This window comes from Mus caroli, chromosome 1 (assembly GCF_900094665.2).
Source record: "Mus caroli chromosome 1, CAROLI_EIJ_v1.1, whole genome shotgun sequence".
Lineage (NCBI taxonomy): Eukaryota > Metazoa > Chordata > Mammalia > Rodentia > Muridae > Mus > Mus caroli.
Window position 1 is genome coordinate 4071872 of NC_034570.1, and position 5869 is coordinate 4077740.

A 5869-nucleotide genomic window follows, 5' to 3' on the forward strand; every position below is an offset into this window, starting at 1 on the left:
ACAGTGAGAAGAATATGAAAGCCATTTGTGTTAGATATATGCTCCCGGGCCTGGGGCCTGTTGTGAAGTATGGTTGATGTACTCAGTGACACTCCATTATTGAAAAATGATACCCCATTTCCTGTAAGGTATCAATTACAAACAGCTTCTTAGGTGAGGCAGAACTTTGTGTCTACTTCCATTTTTCAATGTAGGGATCTTGTGTGGTTTGAATTTATATAGGTCTTATACAATCTATCCTATTGTGAATTCATATGTGTGTCTGTCCTATCTCTAACATGTCTTACACGGATAACCATATGTCTTTTCAAATACACAGTTTATTGTTCACACATCACAGCTCAAAGAAAGGGAAACAACTCATCTCAAACAGTAGACTGGCAAAATAGTATGACAAACTAACAATCTACATTTACGTGATGTCACAGGTACATCACGCAGAAAGAATTCACTCACAGATATCAGGTATAGTAGGCAAAAGTGGGTTGAAAGTCTGACTGCTCTGATGCAAAATAAGATACTATATGCATGTCTACTGGTGGGCAAAGGATAGTGACTGGATGCTGGCTCTGGAATAGATGTTCTAAATGATCATGGACATAGTGCTAGACATTCAACAGTCACCAAGGCCAAAATCAGACTGGAGGCAGAAGATCCTGGATGGTAATGTGGTTACCAGAAGGGTCCCTTTTTCCAAGCTTGTATGGTTCTATGCATTGTGGTATAGCAGAGGAGAGCACTTGTTTAGCTGCAGGAAGCCTAGGGTTTTATCTATTTTCAGAACCCTTTAGAGATTTATCTAATCTGTGCAGACTTTTTGGTCCCTTCCTTTAATAGGGGTGAGCTTCTGGTTACTAGGACTCTGATGGTTATGCCCAGGTGCTCACTTCTGATGTCAGCATATTTTGTTGTCAGGACTTTGAACACGAGTGCCTCCATGTTTGTTTTATTTATTTTGTGTTTTAAGTGTTCACTACAGTGTAGCAGCTACTGTTTTCTTAGAGTCATTTACTATCTCTGGCTCTTAATTTTTTTTTTTTTTACCTCCTCTTTGGTGTAGAACATTGAGCCTTGAGAAGAGGGATTTGATGAAGACATCCCATTTATGACAGAGTGTTCCAAAGTCTTTAATGCTGCACATTGTCCAATTTTGGATCTCTGTGTTAGTTCCCATATACCGCAAAAAAAAAAAAGTTTCTCTGATGAGGGTTTAGCAATGCTCTGATTTATGGAGCATTGATGCTTATAATGCATGGAAGCTGGTTGATATCTTTAGAAGTCATTTTGCTATACTTCTTTAGTGGACTGATAGGAGAAGCATTTACTATAAGCCAATGACCAATCTAGTTTCTGGTTTCCGGCCTCCTTAACAATGTTGTGTATGCATGGAATATGCCTTAAATACAATTAAATAGCGGATGTCAGAGGCTGTTTCTCTTAGCCTTTCCCCCAAATGGACTCCATTAAAAAAATGTTGGCTTTTCTCTTTGTTTCACAATTTTTATGAACAGAAGTCCTGAGTGAAATGTACAAATCCATATTGTATAGATTCTGTACAATGAGATACCTTTCCAACCAACATTTTACCTGGCTGTCATAGGGAGCTTCTACACATGTAGCAGAATCCTCCTAATAAATACTGTTCCTATACTTGTAAGATGAACAGGATTATTGAGAAGCCTAAACTGAAACTGTAGGTAAAATGTCTGTCCTGTAGTAGCCTCTCAATCATTTGTGGTCATAGCTTATTTCCTGTGATGTACTGATGTAATTAATGAGTAAATTTACTAAAATGTCAAGTAATAATTTGAACACAGTATTTTTTACTGTAATTTAAATAAGTAAAATACATAGAAAGTCTCTAAAAATTCAGACTATGTGAGAAGATTCATGAAACAGTCTCTAGATATAGATTGTGGAACATAAAGTTGATAGAAAAATGGTAACTGATATGGCAGACATATAGCATTGAAAACAGTTTTTTAACCTTTAAAATTTTAAAAATTGTAACAATTTTCCATTGAAAGTTGCAATTCTGATGTGTGTAGAATCAATGCTTTTTGAAGAACACTAGATTTCAAGATCAATAATTTCATTTTGATCTAAAAACTTAAAATGCAAGAAGCAATGGTATTGGAAGAATATAGCTCAGAGAAGCAAAGGAAATATAATGCATTATAAAAACTATTATTCTTTAAAGCAAATCTGATAACAAAGTTAGGAGTCCTTTTGTTTGTGTACATTTCATCTGTTTCTTGTTTCAGCTCATGACCTATTTTCAACCCCATTCTGAATTACTAATTTATTATTTTTGCTCAACACTGAAGCTATTAATTTATATATGAGAAAGGCATTTTTCCCTGAAGAAATTTAGATAGGCTTATAAAGTTTTTATCACCAAGCAAATGATAAAGGGTAAACTCTATCCAAGCCATGAAACAAAATCTGATACAATCATTTTTAAAATGAAGAAAGAAGATATAAACGTGCTGTCACGTAAAATCACTACTTGCTAGTAAAGTTCACAGTAGCCATAACTGGGCAGAACAGTTGTCTGCATGTCTGGGATCAATGTGCCTGCCCATGTCCTAGCATTGCTTTGGTTTTTAGTTGAAATGTTATCTTATTCCAAATATCTATGGCTGCATCCTCAAGCATAATGTGAACTATTTATATGTTTTCCAACATCTGCAGTTTTATCCTGAGGAGACTGAGTGAATACTGGAGTTGTTGCTGAAGGGAACCATTCTAACATCTTGTCAGTATCATTTTGTCAATACGTATAGCCTCATCAAGCACTATAAATCTGACTGCTATGTCAGCTAGTCACATCACTTTCAGAAAACCAATTATTCAGACATCTGGAAAAATAGTAAACACCAAATGCAGACAGGTGATAATTAGGGCCAGAGTTGGATCAGGAATAAAGTGAGAGGATCATACACAAACATTGTTTGTCCATTACTTACGCAAACAGAGCCATAAGGCTTTTCATTCCTTATGCTATCTCAATATCTATCAATAATGAAAAAAATCAAGCTACATGATAACATCAAAATTCATTTCTTCTCAAATAAAAAATAAATCAACACCAATTTTATGCAATCTCCTCTGTTCTAATATATGGAAAATTTCTTCATGTTTTATGAATCCTACTTAATACCAATACCAGACGATGATATTGCAAAAAGAAAAATATAAAGAAAAAACATTGATACTCATTAATAATTTTAAAAATCATTCACAATGAAGAGTTAAATAGAATTAATCATATTCTTATGAATCTTATTCCCAGGTTGAAAATTTGGTTCAACTCTTGAAAATCAGTTTATGTAACATTCCACTTAACTGCTAAAGGACAAACAGTCACAAGAAATGTCAATAAGCATATAAAATATGGCTGGCCATATGCAATACTCATTAATTGTTTTAAAAATAATTTGGAAAAGGTTGAGGATCCCATGGATTTACACAACAGCCTTTATGGCCCAATTTAGTGGAAACTAGTTGTCCTAATATATGAATGGATCCAAAATTATGCCCCATTGATCCAGACTGGATAGCTTTCATTCACATCAATGATATTTGGATATCAAACCTTGTAACTAGAGAAGAATGGAGGATCACCTATGTGCACAATGAGTTTGTCAACATGGAAGAGGATCTCATACCAGCTGGCATTGCCACCTTTGTTCTTCAAGAAGAATTTGATAGATAATCTGACTACTGGTGGTGTCCCCAAGCTGAAAGATCTCCTAGTAGTAGTAAAATTCTTAGATTTCTCTATGAAGAAAATGATGAATCTGAGGTGGAGATTATTCATGTTACGTCCCCCATGTTGGAAAAAAGGAGGGCAGATTTCTTCCATTATTCTAAAACTGGCACAGCAATCACAAAGATCACATTTCAAGATATCTGAGATAGTTGTTGATGCTGAAGGAGGGATAATAAATGTCATAGATAAAGAACTGATGCAACCTTTCAAGATTCTGTTTGAAGAAGTTGATTATATTGCATGAGCCATATGGACTGCAGAGGGAAAATATGCCTGGTCCATCCTACAAGACAATTCCCAGACTCTCCTGCAGATAGTTCTGATCTCCCCTGAGTTTTTCATCCCAGTAGAAGGTGAGGCCACGGACAGGCAGAGACTCATAGAGTCAGTTCCTGACTCTGTAACATCACTGATCATCTATGAAGAAACAACAGACATACAAATAAATATCCACGATATCTTTCATGTTTTTCCACAAACTTATGAAGACAAAATTGAGCTTATGTTTGCCTCTAAATGCAAAACAGTTTTTTGTCATGTGTATAAAATCACATCCATTTTAATGGAGAGCAAATATAAATGTTCTAGTGGTGGACTACCTGAACCAAGTGATTTCAAATGTCCTATCAAATAGGAAATAGCAATTACCAGTGGTGAATGGGAGGTACTTGGCTGGCATGGATCTAATATCTGGGTTGATGATGCCAGAAACCTGGTGTACTTTGAAGGCACCAAAGACTCTCCTTTGGAGCATCATCTGTACATGACCAGTTATGCAAAGTGGTGAGGCTGACTGCTGCCTCAGCTAGCATTGTGGCTTCTTCATAAGTAAGTCCAGCAACCAGAAGAATACACACTGCATGTCCCTCTACAAACTCTCAAGTCCTGAGGATGACCCAGTTCATAAAACAAAGGAATTTTGGGTCACCATTTTGGACACAACAGGTCCTCTTCCTGACTACATGCATCCAGACATTTTGTTTTGCTTTTTTTTTTTTTTTTAAGTAATACGGGATTTACACTGTATGGAATGTTGTATAAGCCTCATGACCTACAACCTACAAATACCCCACTGTGCTCTTTATACATGGTGGTCCCCAGGTACAGCTGGTGAACAATCAGTTTAAGGGAATCAAGTATTTCAAGTATTTCTGTGTGAACACCCTGAACTCCCTAGGTTATGTGGTTATCGTGATAGAAAACAGGGGATCCTGTTACAGAGGGCTTAAATTTGAAGGCACCTTTAAACAAACAAAAAAAAATGGGTCAAATAGAAATCGATGGTCAAGTGAAAGGACTCCAGTACCTAGTATCTCAATATAACTTCATTGACTTGGATCAAGTGAACATCCATGGCTGGTCCTATGGTGTTAACGCATTAGGGTTGGATATCTTCTGGGTTGCTATTGATAGGGCCCTAGTCATTTTGTAGATCTTCTATGATACAGGATACACAGAGTACTATATGGGTCACCCTGACCAGAATGAACAGGGCTATTACTTAGGATCTGTGGCCATGCAAGTGGAGAAGTTCCCCTCAGAACCAAAATATTTACTCCTCTTATATGGGTTCTTGGATAGAATGTTCACTTTCGACACACCAGTATATTGCTGAGGTTTTAGTGAAGGCTGGAAGGCCATATGACTTACAGATCTACTCTCAGGAGAGTGACAGCATCAGAGTTCCTGAGTCTGGAGAACACTATTAAGTGCACCTGCTCCACTACCTTCAGGTGAACTTGTATTTGGCTCATGTATTGCTGCTCTGAAGGTGTTATAACTCTGACTCATGGAGAACTCAGTGAACACTGTCTAACCAAACAAGGAGGATTAGCCAATAGAGAAGCTAGAGTTGATGATCCTACTTTGTACCTGTCACATAAGATCTACTCCTGAAAGTAAATTTGATGCCATGCAGAAATCTGCAGTTCTTAGATAGTACTCGAATACCTTGACCATGCACATAGAACAGAGTGACATGTTTCCAAGGGATTGAGAAGTACCTAAGGATACTGAATGAATCAAGGCACCAGTGCCACATATTCAGACTAGTTTACTTTAACTTTACTAGCAGTATAAGACTCTTGGATTTAA

General features: G+C 36.8%; 1 pseudogene; it reads left to right on the forward strand.

Moving 5' to 3' along the window:
• Window positions 1–593: 593 nt before the first annotated feature.
• On the forward strand, window positions 594–5555 carry LOC110311298 (annotated as a pseudogene).
• The last annotated feature ends 314 nt before the right edge of the window (window positions 5556–5869 follow it).